The 19,533-nt window shown below is 35.6% G+C and overlaps 1 protein-coding gene across 1 annotated transcript in view; it reads right to left on the bottom strand.

Moving 5' to 3' along the window:
* The window catches only part of LOC100594055 (tyrosinase), a 116,293-nt gene that overhangs the window by 48,887 nt on the left and 47,873 nt on the right, over window positions 1-19,533 (bottom strand). The gene's annotated exons all lie outside the window — the stretch shown is intronic.

Below are 19,533 nucleotides of genomic sequence, written 5' to 3' on the forward strand. Positions count from 1 at the left end.
AAATATCCTCCTGCTATGTTAAGTATATTCCACATTGCCCCCAGGATCTCCTAATCTGTAGGGCAAGAGGTTGACACACTTCCCTCTGCTTTGCAGAAAACTGTGTGCCTTTGGGCACATCATCTTCTCTGGACCCCAATTTCCTTATTTGTAAAATAACAATTTGAATTATGATCTTGAAATTCTCTTTAAAATTTCAGCAATAACGACAAGTCATGTTTCTTTATCCCCCTTCCTTTAAGCTTTTTAAGTTATCAATATTTTAATTTAAGCAATTTAACTTTCCTAGTACTAGAATATATTAATCCTACAAAGAGCAGCTACATTGTTGTAGGAACATTCTTTAGGTTGTTAGTTATGGTACATGATGTCTTCATCACTTGATAGAAAGCAATTCAACTCTCTTAGGTTAATATTTCACTCCACAACAAAATGCTATTGATAACCCAGTCAATGCCTGCCTGCCTCAGAGTTATCAATTACACAACAACTTAGTCTGATAAGTATGTAATGAATGTCTCCTATATGCTAGGTTCTGTGCTAGGTGCTAAAAATGATCGATACATAGATCCTGTCTGCCATGAACCCATGATTTAGTGGGAGAGATGGACAAACCATGAATCAATCTAACAAGCGCAGAGTGGTATAAGAGCTAAATCTAACAATAACATCAAAAAGAAAAACAGCTGTCAGAATATAGACAAATATGACTATAATGGTATAACTGCTCTTTGTTCTAGGGCATTAATTCTGCTTTAGAGAACAAATCAGGGAGCAGTTTTTAAAGCTGGTCACAATCCAACAGTGTGAAAAGAAACCCAGAAACAGACAGGTCCCCCTCTGCCATCCCATCTGATTGCTAGAATAGACTTTAAGACATTTTTCTGGTTTCCAATCTTACCTACCCCCATAACCCTGAGACTTCTGCCTTTCTGAGCAAGCTTTAGCCTTGCAATCACCAGCAGGGAAGCAATCTGCTGTTCATTCCTGAAGCCCCAGGGACCTTCCTTGCTGCCACCCTTCTGGTTGGACTGTTTCTGGGCTGCCAAGTTGGCAAGGCATCTGGTTTGAAGGCATGTGGTTTAGGACAGTCTTCTTAGCAGGATGGCCCAGGGGAGGCTTGGAGAGTAGAGTAGAAGGGTAGCCTCACTGGAAAATACAGCCAAAATGTCACTCCAGAAGATGTAATTAATCTGTAGCTGAGAAGGGAGGCAGGCTGGCCATCCCTGGAATGTATTGTTTCAGGTTTGCACCTAACCTGGATTCCTACACATTTAAGAGACACGCTGTGGGAGAATCAGTGAGGTGATGCCAATACTGGAAAGCATTTAGAGTACAGTGAGTAAAGAACAAAAGCACTGAATATTTTTTTAAGCCCCTTATACTCTACTCTCTTTACAGGAGCTAGTCTTTGTTAATGTGTTATAGTTCATAAAGTATGAACTCAGGTTCTTATGAGGAAAGTTGTATTATTACTGCCTTTTTCTAAGCGAGGAAAATTAGGCTTGGAGATCAGCAACTTTCCTAAGATTACACAAAAGAAGCATGAAGCAGACCCAGGACATAATCACAGAACTTCTGACTCCAGGTCTCATGATCCTTCCACTACAGGATTCCTCTTCACAGTTAGAATTTAGTATTTAGACTGTGAGCTCCTAGTGGTGGATGTCATGTCCTGCCTTTCATACCTTGGTCTCAGTTCCTAAGCTAGTGCCTGTCCAGTCAGGTTGACTCCTATGAGCCCCAGCCACGTCAGAGTATTTAAGAATCAGTTAAAACTGCTGGCCCAAGCTTCTGAGCAAGCTTTTGGGAATGGCACATCTCTCCACCCTCAAATATTTTGGCCCAGTGTTTGTTCCTCTTCAGATTCTTTTTTTTTTTTTTTTTTTTTTTTGAGATGGAGTCTTGCTCTGTCGCCCAGGCTGGAGTGCAGTGGCGCAATCTCTGCTCACTGCAAGCTCCGCCTCCAGGTTCACGCCATTCTCCTCCCTCAGCCTCCCGAGTAGCTGGGACTACAGGTGCCTGCCACCATGCCCGGCTAATTTTTTGTATTTTTAGTAGAGACGGAGTTTCACCGTGTTAGCCAGGATGGTCTTGATCTCCTGACCTTGTGATCTGCCCTCCTCGGCCTCCTAAAGTGCTGGGATTACAGGCGTGAGCCACTGCGCCCGGCCTGTTCCTCTTCAGATTCTTCTTAATCCTCATTTCCCTGTCTGCCTGCCTCATCTGAGCATGCTAAATTTTTTATCAACTTGTTTTGCTTGGAATGCCTCCTGCAGCAGTAACTGCGCTGCTTGACTAGTGTTCAAAATAATCACTTATCCTGAGAGTTCCTCCTCCCTTGTTGGAGGAAGAGTATACTTTCTTTGTCTTTATCCAATACACACTTTCCTTCTATTAAGCTTCCATCGAAACCCTTTATGAAGCAGTATTTAGTACAGGTTATTTAACCTCTCTGAATTTCAGTCTATTCTTCTGTAAGTATTGATTGAATGAGTCAATTCATGTGATGCACTTAGAATTTGGTGTGTAGGAAGCACACAATAAACCTTAGTTTTGTTTTTAGTATTTTCGTAATGTTGTAACTATTGACTGTTTTCTGAAGTTTCCTTCAACCACATACTTCTATACCTTTTTGTTTTGCTCTCTATGTATTGACTGTTTTTACACGCAAATGTCACAAGTAAACAATCTACTCATTCTTCATAGAACCACCAGTCATAAAATTGTATTCCAAACAATAGTATCAAACAGCTATTCATTGACTATCTTATGCTAGGCATAGTGATAGGTGCTGCAGATTCAGGGTTAAAGAGGACTACTCCTGTGGTCCCTATTCTTTGGTGCTCTTTTTCTCACTTCCAAATATCCTGTCCTATTGAGCCACTATTACTGCAGAGTTACGTTTTGCTTTACGTTACTTAGTTGTTGCCATATCTGCCCTGGGGAAAACTAGGTGGAGAATAATAGTACTTAGTAATCACTTCATCCCCATGGTCTAATATAACACATGACACATAAAGGGTACTTAGTTGAATTAACAGATGAAAGAATGCATATGTGCAGAGGTGTGCTTGTGTTTTTTCTGTATAAGCCATTCTTGAATGGGAATGTGCAAAGAAGGAAATATTTCTAAAGCCCCTTTTTTGCTGTTCTGACATTTATCAAAGGTGCACCATCTAGCACCAACCCTTTACTTTCCTCCTGAGGAAGCTATGAACATAAAAGCTTCTAATCTACTGTGAAAACATGGACAGTGTGTAGCATAAGACAAAACAGGTCACACAAAAGTGAGACGTGGATTTGCAAGAGTGAATTCCATGCAGAGAATTACCAAAATGAGAATTTGAAGACCTGCAGAAATCAGGAGGAGCCATTGAATACATGGTTCTCGCCATAAGCAGGCCATGCTAAGCTGAGAGGGCATTTCGGAGGCTGGAGCTGGGGACAGAGGGTAATACAGAGTGTGTCAGGAAAAATGCAGAACCTGGGCTCAACTGCCTAGTAGATCTCTTTATTCAATCAATCTAAGAGAGAGATAATTCTGGAAAATATGAGTCACCAGTAATTAATAAAAATAGATAAAAGGAAACAAACACAATTTTAAGGAACTTTAAGAGTGTAGGCAAATGATAACATGTCCCTCTCTACCCTTTTGTATGTTTGTTTGCTTATTTATCTGTACAGATTTGGAAATAGGCTCTATTTTTGGTATTATTGCAAAAGTGTACATATCCATTGCAAAAAAGTTTTAAAATTTGTAAAACACAAAGGAAATAAAGTTTATGCAGAATTCTACCAACCAGAGGTCCATTACCAACATTTTTATACCCTTCTCACATCTATTAATAGATATATTTGCATTTGAATACACATGCTTATGCTTTTGAAATGGAATATTATTAAATATCCTATTCTATAACCTTTCTTATTTATATAATAAATAATAAATATTTAAAACCCAACAATTATAAATACACATCATTTTAATGGTTACTGAATTTTCCATTGTATGCAAGAGTTCACTAAATGTATTTATAGTGTACTTTGAGAAACAACAGAATATATTTCAACTACATTTCTTAACCAGTTTGTTAGTTAACACACTGCAGTTGGACATTGTTATACTTTATTAATTCAACTAAACATTGTGTGCTGGGAATTACCCTGAGCACAGAAAACTACAGGTACAAAGATGTGATAGATAAAATGAGAATTGAAATTATAATTCAAGATCTTGCTAGGTAAACTGGACAATTATAATATAATTCATAATAATACAATTTTAATACAATGTCTTAAGCTCAACATAAAAGGTCAGCCCCCAAATTCTTGGAGACCCAAAAGACTGGAGTAAGGACCTTGGGGAAGTGGAGAAAGCTGCACTGACAAGGTGATGCTTGAACTACCTCTTGACTTATAAGTATAGGTGGAATCCCCATTAGCATGTACATTAACATGCCCATTTAGGAAGAATGCAGAAGCTGAAGTGTCCAGTGAGTGGCCCACACATGCTAAATAAGTATTTATTGAATGAATGGAGAATGAATAGATAAAACGATAAAACGGAATCTTCTAAAACATTAATACTACCCTGTAACATATCAATTTATTGGGACCTCTAAACCCCAATAAAGCACTGTATGCCTTTGCCATGCCCACTCTGGAATCATGTAAAACCTATAAACTTTTGAGAATAACACAATTTTTGAAGAATAGGCATTCAAATTGTTAGAGAATGATAATTATTGTAGCATCTTATTATTCAGTATCACCTAAGTATTATTTAAAATACTCCCAACACCCTTACAAAGGTGGTATTATGTGATATCCATTATATACAGCAGAGGCTCCGTGATTGAGTGGTTAACTGACTCATATCTGAGTCGAGGTCTCTCTGACTCTTTAATTCATTACCACACTATGCACCCTACTCTTTATAGAGAGCATTTTAGATTCATACCTTCTTTGATTTCTATAACTTCTGAGTTGGTCAGGACCTCTTTAGAGATTCCCATTTTAGTGATGAAGAAAAGAAGTCTCAAAAAAGCTACATTATTTATCTGAACTCCCAGGGATACTAATTAACAGATTCTAAATGTAAAAATGTTTTCTTCCATTGGCCCACACTGCCATTAACCACTCCTGACACAATGTTCTATACGGAAAAATTTCTGAAATTCTAGTTGTCAGAATAGAGCCCTCCAGTTTATCTCCAAGGTCCAAATGACCACCTTCACCAAAGTCCTTCCACACTAGTAGGTCTATGTGCTATAAAGTCAATAAAGAGGCTGGGCACGGTGGCTCACGCCTGTAATCCCAGCACTTTGGAAGGCGGAGATGGGTGATCACCTGAGGTCAGGAGTTTGAGACCAGCCTGGCCAAATGGTGAAACCCTGCCTCTACTAAAAAAAATACCCAAATTAGCTGGGCGTGTTGGTGGGTGCCTGTAACCCCAGCTGCTTGGGAGGCTGGAGAAGAAGAATCACTTGAACCCGGGAGTTGGAGGTTGCAGTGAGCTGAGATTGCACCACTGCCCTCCAGCCTGGGCAACAGAGAAAGACCCCATCTCAAAAAACATAACAAACAAGCAAACAAAGAAAACCCAAAAAACAAAGTCAATAAACAGCCAAAGAAGTCCCTTCTGAAATTTTATCCTAGACACTCATCTTTCTCTGAAATAATAACATATCTTTACCTTCTTCAGAAGTGTATCCACACCTGGCTCTTTCCATGTTCTTCACTATGCCAAAATATTTGTAATATAATCTATGGTGGGAAACAGTATAATGTGATTTAAATTGCTCAAAAAATCTGGGTTCAAAACGTGGTATCATCTTTTAGTATCCATTTAAAGAAAAGTGAATTATTTTTTCTCTTTATCTTCAGTTTTTTCATCTATAAAAATGGACTGCAATACCTTACATAATTGTAGTGAGACAATTTCACTATTAATATGAAATATATATAATATGTATAGTATATACTATATTATATAGCATATATAATATCTATTATAGTAATATAACATATAATATTAAATATATTAATATATTAAATTATATTAACATCTATATGAATGGACTGCAATACTTTATATAATTGTATTGATACAATTTTATTTAATTGTGAGAATTAACTGAAATAATATTGATAATAACTTAAGCTTTTGAGGTTTTTGTTCACTGCTATAACCTATTGCCTAGTATAGTGTCAGGATCTCAATAAGTATTTTCTAAATGAATTAATGAGTGAATAGATTCATTGAATTAATAAATATGAATGAATTATTCAATACAATATTTAAAGGGCTTAAATATTTACCGGACACATATCATATTTCTTGACATTTTGCTAGGTCCTAGCAATAAAACTATGAACAAACTAGATGTGATCCATGCAGAACTAATGGTGAACACTGTTAAGAAAACAGGCAAGTAAGCAGAGTACAGCATGATGAGGATGCACAGGGTAGACAAGAGTACATACGAGGGTAATTTTAGTGTATGAGGCAGACATTTCTTCCTGAGGCAGGTCACATCTATAGAAGTAACATATGAAAAATTTCTGTCACAAGACCTGGAACTTAGTATGTTCTTAAATAGTTCTTCATACTTTCTACACCCTCTCCCACCATGCAAGTTGAAGAGCATTTACAGACACCATCAGCTTTGCTTGATGGCTGTTGTAGTGTTAGGCTTATTTAATGACCCAGATGCCCTTGTCTCTAGTTTTTCCCAAATCTGATATTTGTGTAGAAGCAGAATAAACAACTCTTCAACCAATTATTTCTTTTGGAGTCTTTAACCTCCTCAAACTGTTCAACCCCATCTCCACGCCAGAAAGTTTTTTGTTTGTTTGCTTGTTTTTACAAACCTGAGAACAGCTTAGAGTCCCTTGTCAAACCTTAAACTGAATAGAAGAGAAAAACAATTTTAACTATAAATTGAACTTCTCTATTTGTAACTTACCTATTAATCAGAACTAAAAGCATGATTAAGCTGTAACTAAAAATCCCAGTAAAGACCTGCAACTGTACTAATGTATTACTGTCATTTCTTCAAAAAGAGATTATCCAGTTGTAAAGCCCAGAAAGGAAATTAGAGATTTAGAGCAATTCACTCTTTTTACAGATAGTACTACTGTGTAAGAAATAAATGTTTATGACCTTAAAGCCATGAACAAATGACTGAATTAAAAAGAAACCATATGAAAAGGAATAACTTCTGAATAGCAAAAAAGTGCCATTAAAACATTAAAAGATAATAACTAAAACTATAATGTTTATGACAAAAAGAACTAATTTCTAAAAATTGTGAACAACCTATACAATGCAATAATAAAACCAAAATCTAATATAAAATAGCAAAGGAAGTAAATAGAAATTTCACAAAAAGGAAGTATAATTAATTTTGTTAGTTTCTTTCTCCACTTTTTGTATTTTCTGAATATTTTTTAGGTGATAGGATAGGTTTTAGATAATTTTTCCCAATTAGATCCTTTATGTTTTATTTTTATTTTTTGATTTCCAGCTTTCATTTTAAGTTCAGGATACATGTGCAGGATGTGCATGTTTGTTATGTAGGTAAACATGTGCCATGGTGGTTTGCTTCACAGATCAACCCATCAACCAGGTATTAAGCCCAGCATCCATTAGCTATTCATCCTGATGCTCTCCCTCCACCCTACCCCACTCAATAGAGAAACATAGGGCTTACATCACATTTTAGATCAAATGGACCCAACAGATACATACAGAACATTCTAACCGCAACAGAAAATGTACATTATTGTCAAACACACATGGATTATCATAAGGATAGATCATATGGTTAGACACAAAACAAGTCTTAACAAATTTAAGAAGATTGAAATAATCAAGTATCTTTTCTGACCAAAATGATACACAACTGGAAATCAACAATAGAAAGAATTTCAAAAAATTCACAAATACATGGAAACTTAAAAATATGTTTCTGAACAACGAATGGGTCAACGAAAACATTAAAAAGGAAATTTAAAACCTTTAGAGAAGAGAAAATGGAAACACAAACTACTAAAACTTATGGGATGCAGCAAAAGCAGTTTTAAGAAGGATGTTTATAACAATAAATGCCTACATTAACAAAAAAAATTCCAAATACATAATCCAATGCTGTACTTCAAAAAACTGAAAATAAAGGCATAAAAACTATGCCTAAAGTTAACAGAAGGAAGGAAATAATAAAGATCAGAGAAGAAGTAAATGAAAATAGTACAAAAGATAAATGAAGCTAAGAGTTGGTTTTTAACAAGGTAAACAAAATTGACATACCTTTATCCAGAATAAGAAAAAAAAGGAGATGCAAATAAATAAAATCAGAAATGAAAGAGGAGACATTACAAAAGACACCATGGAAATACAAAAATCGTAAGAGACTACTAAGAACAATGAATTGGGTAGACTAGAAGAAAATAGATAAATTCCAAGAAACATACAATGTCCAAAACTGAATTATGAAAAAATAGAAAATCTTAATAGACCAATAATGAGTACAGAGAGTGAATTAGTAATAAAAATTCTTCCATCAAAGAAAAGCTTAGGACTTGATGGCTTCGGAGATAAGTTCTACCAACATTTAAAGAACTAATACAAATCCATCACAAACTCTTCCAAAATATTTAAGTGGCGGGAATACTTTCAAACTCATTTCAGAAGGCCAGCTTTACCTTAATACCAAAGCCAGACTAGGAGAGTATGACAAAACAAACTTACAGGCCAATATTCCTAATGAACATAGATGCAAACAATCTTCAAAGAATACTAAAACACTGAATTTGACAGTGAATTCAACAGAAGTCTGGTTCACTGTCATCAAGAGAGATTATCCCAAAGATGCAAGGACAGTAAACATACAAATTTCACAGTTATATTTGTGAAAAATCACATGATCATATGATCATTTTAATAAATGTATTAATAGAAAAAAGTATTCAACAAATTTAACATCCTTTTGTGATAATACTCTCAAAAAATTACGTATATAGATGGAACCTACCTCAATACAATAAAGTTTGCATATATGACAAACCCAGTGCTAACATCATACTTCATGGCAAAAAGTAGAACTTTTTTGTCTCCTATCAGGAAGAAGACAAGGATGCCCACTCTCACCACGACTAATCAACAAGTACTGTAAGTCCTAGCCACAGCAATTAGCTAAGAAAAAGAAATGAAATGTATCCAAATTAGAAAGGAAGAAATTAAATGGTCCCAGTTTGCAGACATGATTGTATATACTGAAAACTCTAAGAAATCTGCCAAAATTCTATTAAAAATTAAACAATGATTTCAGTAAGGTTACAGGATACAAAAACAAGATACAGAAATCAGTAGCATTTCCATACACTAACAGTGAACTATCCAAAAAAAGTGAAGAAAACAAACAATTTACAATAGCATCACAAAAATATATAGATCAAAACATCACATTGTACTTACTAAATATATACCATTAGTTGTTAATTAAAAATAAAAATTTTAAAAATTATTAGGAATAAATTTAAACAAGGGAGTAAAATACCTATACTCTGAAAACTATAAAATATTGATGAAAGGAATTTAAGGAGATACAAATAAATGTAAATATATCTCTTGTTCAAAAATTAGAAGAATTGGCTGGGCGCGGTTGCTCATGACTGTAATCCCAGCAATTTGAAAGTCTGAGACGAGTGGATCACTTGAGGTCAGGAGTTCGAGACCAGCCTGGCCAACATGGGGAAACCCCCATCTCTACTAAAAATACAAAAAATTGGCCAGATATGGTGGTGTGTGCCTGTAATCCCAGCAACTCGGGAGGCTGAGGCACGAGAATCGCTTGAACCTGGGAGGTGGAGGTTGGAGTGAGCCGAGATCACACCACTGCAGTCCAGTCTGGGTGACAGAGTAAGACTCTGTCTCAAAAATAAATAAATAAATAAAAATAATAAAACACAAAATTTGGAAGAAAGAATATTATTAAAATGTTGATACTACCTAAAGCAATCTGCAGTTTCAATGCAATCCCTACCAAAATTCTAATGATGTTTTTCACAGAAATGAAATAAACAATTCTAAAATATTTATGCAACCACAAGTGATCCTGAATAGCCAAAGCAATCTTGAGTAATAAAAACAAAGCAGGAGAATCACAGTATCTGACTGCAAAATATACTACAAAGCTGTAGTAATTATCACAGAATAGTACTGGCATAAAAACAGACATGTTGACCAATGGAAAAGAATAGACATCCCAGAAATAAAGTCAAGCATTTACGATTGATTTTCAACAAAGCTGCCACAAATACACAATGGATAGGCTCATCAATATATTGTATTGAGACCACTGGATAGTCACATTCAGAATAATGAAATTAGACACTTATCTCACACCATATATAAAAATGAAATCAAAATGGGTTAATGACTTAAGTGTAAGACCTGAAACTGTGAAACTGCTAGAAGAAAATGGGGGGAAAGCTCCATGACATTGGTCTGGGCAATATTTTTGGAAATGATCCTCAAAGCACAGGCAACAAAAACAAAAATAGACAAACAGGATTACATTAAACAAAAAAGCTTCCTGCAGCCAAGAAAACAGTTAACAGATGAAGAGATAAAAATAAAAAGATAATTGATGTGTCCAAAATAAGGGACATAGAAAGAATGTGCTGTGAGTTAATAGATTAGAGCAGTGGTGTGTTGGCCATTATTTTAACAACTAGGTCTTTTGGAATAAAAGCCCTGACGTGTACCGTTTGCCAATTTCATGGTGTATATACTCTCACCATGGCTGATTTCAGGCTACTGACTTGAGGTCACTGAATGCCAAGTTGGGAAATGGTATTCATAATTAGATTTTGGAGTGATAGTTATAGACAGACATGACCTGGGCATAGTTTATGGAGGAGGTCAAAACTGAAACTAGTCTTGAAGATTGTGTACAAACTAGATAGGTCAAGAAAAGTAGGCTACAGATTTGAGGAATGGTCTAAGCAGAGCCCAGAAATAGGAATAAATGTGGAATGTTTAAGAAAATACACTCAGCACATAGTTTGCCAATAAATATATTTGTGCATAATTGAATGGCAGTCAATAGACCTGTCTGATTAGAAAAATGAGTCTCCATAGGTAGAAACTTGAGAGGATGGCTCAGATGCCACACAATGTTCTGTGGTAACCCACAGTTCTCTAACTTTCTGTATAACGATAATTGAATCATCGGAATCTTCATCAGCTTTGTTACAAAGGCTCAGAAATTACCTTGATCTTTGCTTATTATTTTTGAGTTATTTTAATAATTATGCAAATATCTAATAGTAAAATAGAATTAATAGACAATTCTAAGGGGGCAGAAAATTCTAATTTTCAAAGGTTGCAGAGTGGCTTTTCACAGCTATATATCTACATAATGACATTCTCTCTACTAAACAACCATGCCTACAGACATTGAATTTAATGATAGTACTTTCTTTACATATAGGTGGGCTACAGAAAAAACAACTTTCTCTTGTCTGGTGTGTGTGTGTGTGTGTGTGTGTCTGTGTATGTGTGTGTGTGTGTGTGTGGAATTTTGTGGTTTGGCAGGAATCCCCAAACTTTTTCTGCAAAGGGCTAGATATTAAATATTTTCCACATTGCAAACAATGCGGTCTTGGTCACAGATACTCAACTCTGACATTGTAGCCCGAAAGCATCCACTGACAATATGTAAATGAATGTCATGGCTGTGTTCCAGTAAAACCTTATTTATAAAAACAAGTGGGAAACATCAAGGCATCTAGAAAAATGGACACTTTTAAAATTTTTATTTTTAATTGACAAATAATAATCACATGTATGTATGGGGTATAATGTGATGCTGATATATGTATATATTGTGGAATGATTACATCAAGCTAAAATAGCAATCACCTCACATATTTATCATTTTATTGTTGTAAGAACATTTAAAATCTACTCTCAGCAATTTTGAAAGATACAGTATATTATTATTTACTGTAATCATCATGCTGTGCAGAAGACCGGTAGAACTTACTTCTCATGTCTAACTAAAACTTTGTACCTTCCAACTAACATTTTCATTGACCCTATTCATCCCCTTCCACTCCTGCACATCACCTTGTGATACTACGATTCTATTTCCTACTCCTATGAGTTCAAAGTTTTTTAGATTCTGCATCTAAAGAGATTATGTGGTTACTTGTCTTTCTGTGCATGGCTTATTTCACTTAATGTAATGTCCTCCAGGTTCACCTATATTATGATAGATGACAGAATTTCTTTTTAAGTGGTAAATAGTATTTCATTGTGTACATATACCATATTTTCTTTATCCATTTGCCCAATTATGGACACTTAGTTTGATTATATATTTTGCCTATTGTGAATTATGTTACAACAAACATGGAAGTACAAATGACTCCTTGACATACTGATTTCACTTCCTTTTGATATATAGTCAGAAGTGGAATGAGTGGATCATATGATGATTCTATCTTTAGTTTATTGAGGAAGCTCCATACTATTTTCCATGGACTAATTTACATTCCCAGCCAAAAATGTGCATGTGTTCCCTGTTCTCCACACCTTCTCCAACATTTGTCTTTTATCTTTTTGATAAGAGGTATTTGAACAAGTCAGAGGTGATATCCCATTGTGGTTTCAGTTTATATTTCACAGGTGATTAGTGATATTGAACATTTTTTCATATGCTTATAAGCCATTTATGTTTTGAAATATAAGTGTTACCATTTTATTGTGGTTTGCTTTATTGTGCTTCACAGATACTGCATTTTTTTTTTACAAATTGAAAGTTTCTGGCAACCCTGTGTTTAGCAAGTGTATCACTCCCATTTTTCCAACATGTGTTCACTTTATGTCTGTCACATTTTGGTAATTCTTGCAATATTACAAAGTTTTAAATTATTATTGTATGTGTTATGCTGATCTGTGACCAGAAATCTTTGATGTGACCATGGTAATTGTTTTGGGACACCATAAACTGTGCCAATGTTAAAAAGGTGACTTTAATTAATAAATGCCTATGTTCTAACTGCCCCACTGACCAGCCACTCCTCTGAATCTCTTCCTTTCCTTGGGCCTCCCTATTCCCTAAGACACAAAAATATTGAGATTGGGCCAATTAATAACCCTGAAATGGCCTCTAAGTGTTCAAATGAAAGAAAGAGTTGCATGTCTCTCACTTTAAATAAAAAACTAGGTGGAAAGCTGCAGCAAGTTATCCAGAAGATTTAGATATTAGATGAAGGTGGCAATACTAAACAACAGATTTTCCATGTAGACAAAACAGCCTTCTATTAGAAGAAGATGCCATCTAGAACTTTTACAGCTACTAAGGAGAAATTAATGCTCAAAGGGTAATAAAGGATTAAGCTTCAAAGGATAGTCTGATACTCTTGCTAGGGGCTAATGCAGCTGGTAAGTTTAAGTAGAAGTCAGTGCTCATTTACTGGTCTGAAACTCCCAGGGCCATTATGAAATACTCTAAATCTACTCTGCCTTTGTTGTGTAAATGAAACAACAAAGCCTGCATGATAGCACATCTGTTTATAGCATGGTTTACTGAATACTTTAAGCCCACTGTTGAGACCCACTCCCTGGAAAAACAATTCCATTCAAAATATTACTGCTCATTTATAATGCACCTGGTCACCCAAAAGCTCTGATGGAGATATACTAGGTGATGAATGCTGTTTTCATGCCAGCTAACACAATATCTATGTTGCAGTCCATGGATCAGAGAGTAATCTGGACTTTCAAATCTTATTTAAGAAGTACATTTTGTAAGGCTATATATTCCATAGATAGTAATTCCTCTGATGGATCTGGGCATAATAAATCGAAAACCTTTTGGAAAGGATTCACCATTCTAGATGCCATTAAGAACATTTCTGATTCATGGAAGGAGAACAAAATCTTAACGTTAACAGGAGTTTGGAAGAAGTTGATTCCAATCCTAATAGATGACTTTGAGGGGATCAGGGTATCAGCAGTGGAGATAACTGCAGATATCATGGAAATAGCAAGAGAACGAGAATTACAAGTGCAGCCTGAAGGTATGACTGAATTGCTGCAATCTCATGATAAAACTTGAAGATGTAAGGATTTGATTTTTATGGTTAAACAAAGAAAGTAGTTTCTTGAGATGGAATCTACTCCTGTGAAGATCCTGTGAATGTTTTTATATTGTAACAAAGTATTTAGTATATTAGATAAACTTAGTTGATAAAGCAGCAGCAAGCTTTCAGAAGATTGAGTCCAATTTTGTAAGAAGTTTTACTATAGGTAAAATGCTATCAAACAGCATAGTATGCTACAGAGAAATCTTTTGTGAAAGGAAGTTCCAATTGATGCGACAAATTTCGTTTTTGTCTTATTTTTAAAAATTGCTGCAGCCACCCCAGCTTTCAGCAGCCATCACCCTCATCATTCAGCAGCCATCAAAATCAAGGCAAGACCCTTCCCCAGCAAGTTTGACTTGTTGAAGTCTCAGATGATTGTTAGCATTTCCTAGCAATAAAGTATTTTTAAATTAAGGTATATAAATTCCTTTTTAGGCATAATGAGATTGTACACTTAATAGTCTACAGTAAAATATAAACATAATTTTAATTTTAATTTTTTTTTCTTTTTCAACTTTTATTTTGGAATCGGGGGGCATGTGTAGGTTGGCTACAAAGGTATATTGCATGATGCTGAGGTTTGGGTATGATTGAACCCATCATCCAGGTTATGAGCATAGTACACATTAGGTAGTTTTTCAGTTGTTATGCCCCTCCTTCTCTCTTCACTCTAGTAGTTCCCAGTATCTGTTGCTCCCATCTTTATGTTCATATGTAGCCAATGTTTACCTCCCACTTATAAGAGAAAACATGCAGTGCTTGATTTTCTGTTTCCGTGTTAATTTACTTCAGATTATGGCCTCCAGCTACATCCATGATACTGTGAAGGACATCATTTTGTTCTTTCTTATAGTATTCCGTCATGTAAATGTACCACATTTTCTTTGTCCAATACACCATTGATGAGCACCTGGGTTGATTCCATAAACATAACTTTTAGATGCACTGGGAAACCCAAAACTCTGTGTCTCTCTTTATTGAGATATTCACTTTATTGTAGTGGCCTGGAACTAAGCCCACAGTATTTTGATGTGGGCCTGTATACATACATTGTGAATGGCTAATTCAAACTAATTAACATTGCATTACTTCACATACTTACTTTTTACTTTCCGTGTGCTAAGAACAGTTGAAATCTACTTTCTTAGCAATTTTCAAGAATACAATATATTGTCATTAACTTTAGTCATCATGCTGTACAACAGATCTCTTAATTTACTTTTTTTTTTTTGAGATGGAATCTCGCTCTGTTGCCCAGGCTGGAGTGCAGGGGCGCAATCTCAGCTCACTGCAACCTTGGCCTCCCAGGTTCAAGTGATTCTGCTACCTCAGCCTCCTGAGTAGCTGGGATCACAAGCGCACACCACCATGCCTGGTGAAATTTTTGTATTTTTAGTAGAAATGGGGTTTTACTGTGTTGCCTAGGGTGGCCTTGAACTCCTGAGCTCAGGCAATCTACCCATCTCAGCCTTCCAAAGTGCTAGGAGTACAGGCACGAACCACTGTGCCCAGCCTACTTCTTATACTTAACTGAAATTTTGTATCATTTGACCAACTTGCCTCCAACCCACACCAGCTCCAGCCCCTGGTAACCATCTTCTACTCTCTAATTCTAGGAGTTTAAATTTTCTTTTGACTCCACAAATAAGTGAGACCATGCAGTTTCTGTCTTTGTGTGCCTGACTCATTTTATTTCACATATTGAATTCCAGGTTCATCCGTGTTGTTGCAAATGAGAGGGTTTTCCTTTTTTATGGCAGAATAGTGTTCCATTGTGTATATATACCACATTTTCTTAATCTATCCATCCTTATCAATATTTGGGTTGGTTTTGTATCTTGCCTTATATGAATAATGTAATGAACTTGGAAGTTCAGATATCTTTCCCTTTGGATATATGCCCAGGAGTGGAACTGCTGAATCATATGACAGTTTTATTTTTAATTTTTTAAGAAACTGCTGTGTTTTCCCAAATGACTATATTAATTCACATTCCCATGAACAGTGCACAACAATTCCTTCCTTTTTTTTTTTTTTTTTTTTTTTTTTTGAGACCAGAGTCTCACCCTGTCACTCAGGCTGTAGTGCAATGGCATGATCTTGGCTCACTGCAAACTCTACCTCCCAGGTTCAAGCAATTATCATACCTCAGCCTCCTGAGTAGCTGGGATTACATGCATCTGCCACCATGCATGGCTAATTTTTGTATTTTTAGTAGAGACGGGGTATCACCATGTTGGCCAGGCTGGTCTCAAACTCCTGACCTCATGATCCGCCCGCCTTGGCCTCCCAAAGTCCCTTTTTTTTTTTTTAATATAGTCTCTAACACATCTTGTCTTTGTCTTTTTATTAATAGCTGTTCTAAAAGGTGTGAGGTAATATTAATATTATCTCATTGTGGTTTTGATTTGTGTTTCCTGATGGTTAGTGATGTTGAGCATCTTTTCATGTACCTGTTGGACATTTGCATATCTTCTTTTGAGAAATGTCTATTTACATCCTTTGCCCAATTTTTTAAATTAGTTTTTCTATTTTCTAACTATTGAATTGAGTTTTTTATCTAGTTTGAATATTAACCCCTTATCAGAGGTATGGTTTGCAAATATAGTCTCCTATTCTGTAGGTTGTCTGTCTATCATGTTAATTGTTTTCTTGGCTGCTTGGAGATTTTTAGTTTGATGTAATCCCATTTGTCTATTTTTGTGTTTGTTGCCTTTGCTTTGGGGCTCCTCTCCAAAAAAATCATTGCCCAAACCAAAGTCTTGGAACTTTTACCATATGCTTTCTTCTAGCAGTTTCACAATTTCTAATCCCTATATTTAAGTCTTCAATGCATTTTGAATTGGTTTTGGATATGGTGTTAGATATGGGTCCAATTTCATTCTGCTGAATGTGGATATCCAGTTGTTCCCAAATGACTAATTGCAGATACTGTCCTTTCCCCATTGTTTTTGGCATCTTTGTCAAAAGTTAATTAAATGTAAATTATTGGATTGACTTATGGGCTCTCAATTCTGTTTCAATGAACAATAAATCTGCCCTTATGCCATTACCATGCCATTATAATTACTATAGTTTTGTAGTATAGTTTGAAATCAGGGAATGTGATGCTTTGTTCTTTTTATTCAAAATTGTTTTGGCTATTCAGGCTCTTTTGTAGTTCCATATGAATTTGAAGACTGTTTTTCTATTTTTGTAAAGAATGTCTTGGTATTTTGATAGGATTACATTGAATATGTAGATTTCTTTGGGTAGTATAGTAATTTTAACAACATTAATTTTTCTAATCTATGAATACAGGATATATTTTTATTTATTTTTGTGGTCTACAGTTACTTTTATCAATTTTTTTTTAGTTTTCAGTGTACATATCTTTCATTTTCTTGGATAAACTTACTCCTAAGTATTTTATTTTTTGATGCTGTCATACATGGTGTTGTTTTCTTAGTTTCTTTTTCAGATAGTTCATAGTTAGTGTACAGAAACAGTACTAATTTTTTTTTTTTTTTTTTTTTTTTTTTTTTTTTTTGAGACAGAGTCTCGCTTTGTCGCCCAGGCTGGAGTGCAGTGGCGCAGTCTCGGCTCACTGCAAGCTCCGCCTCCCAGGTTCACGCCATTCTCCTGCCTCAGCCTCTCCGAGTAGCTGGGACTACAGGCGCCCGCCACCAAGCCCGGCTAATTTTTTTTGTATTTTTTAGTAGAGACGGGGTTTCACCGTGGTCTCGATCTCCTGACCTCGTGATCCGCCCGCCTCGGCCTCCCAAAGTGCTGGGATTACAAGCGTGAGCCACCGCGCCTGGCCTCAGTACTAATTTTTTTATGTTGCATTTGTATCTTGCAAGTTTACTTAATTTATCAGTTTTAACAGTTTTCCAGTGAATTCTGAGGCTTTTCTGTGTATAAGGTCAGATCATCAGTAAACAGAAACAATATCTTCTTCCTTTCATATTTTGATACTTTTTCTTTTTCTTTTTTTTTTCCCTAATTGCTAATTGGGTAGACCTTTTAATACTATATTGAATGGAGGTGGCAAGAGTGGTCATACTTAAATCTTTAGAGTTCACTGGGTAGTTCTAGATATTAAAAATGGCAAAAATTTACACCAAAATTGATATAAAAATGACTCTTTAAAAAGCGTTCAATTTATCTTTTCTGGTAACATTTTATTCCAGCATTATGCTTTTCTCTCTTATGTATGGGTATAGGTGGTTGTGATGTTGGTATTGACACGAACACTTTGGTGTTCATACATGTTCTTATACACTGATTTCTGAATAAAACTTAACATAGACTGTTAATTAATTCTCATTATATGAGAGTTTCCATGAAGCCAATAAAAATCTGCCTAATCATTTTCCTGGATAACGGTCACTTTCTTATTTGATTTTATGTCCATGTTCCTGTGGACATGACTGAAGAGAAGATGTTGGTAAATTAAGTAAAATCTTTAATTCTCAGTTTCAGTTTCCTTATCTTTAAAACACAAAAAATAACTCCTCTTATTTTTACTCAAGAGGTTGATAGTATTATCTTAATGGCATTATAAGTCTGTGCCCTTTATTCATTAACTGTGGTGAGAAAATTACCATAGAGGGGACAAAGAACACTCCACAGCATTTGTCAGTCATGATTTGATGCTTTATTTTCTCCTTTCTTCTTGAAAATTTCAAGAGTAGACAGCTGACCTTCCTCTGAATACTTTCTTTTCTGCTATCATCACCTACAATTAAGTCTAAAACCTAATATGTCTAAGACATTACACATGTAATGGAAGAGGGCTAATAAGGGGAATAAAAGCTCCAAGAGATTAAATCACATTAAATAGGACAGTTGGGCCATAGTGCACTCTGTCTGGAGAATTAATCATATACTGTTCAGGCCAGTGGAAGAGATCAGTTTGTACTTCCTTATATGAAAGTGTGTTAGGTTCAAAAAGAGAAGAAATAATAATACAATTTCCAGAAAGAAAGATATATTGATGACAGATGTAGTAGGTTAGTGTCAGGCCCACATGGCCTTAAATTCCTGTAGCAGTTCTGTGTGTCCATCCTCCTGCTTTTTCATTCTTTGCTCTTAACCACTTTCTCCTGAAGCCATTAGAAGGCTGCCCTTGGGTACTGGGGCCACAAAGCCTATCTGGACTCAAGCTCCTGGGAGTTTTACATCCCCTACCTCAGGGCAACCTGTAGCCAATGGCTATTTTAGCATGGAAGTACAAAGACTCATCTGTTTTTTTTCTTAAGGTAGGACAAACTAGGGTATACTTTACCTTCTACCAAGATCTAGTGGAGTCTGAGATTTCAACTGACATTGTACCCTTATTTTACTTTTCTTTCTTTTGTATCCTGCCTAATCCACCTTCTTACTAAT

Source organism: Nomascus leucogenys, chromosome 15, assembly GCF_006542625.1.
Source record: "Nomascus leucogenys isolate Asia chromosome 15, Asia_NLE_v1, whole genome shotgun sequence".
NCBI lineage: Eukaryota > Metazoa > Chordata > Mammalia > Primates > Hylobatidae > Nomascus > Nomascus leucogenys.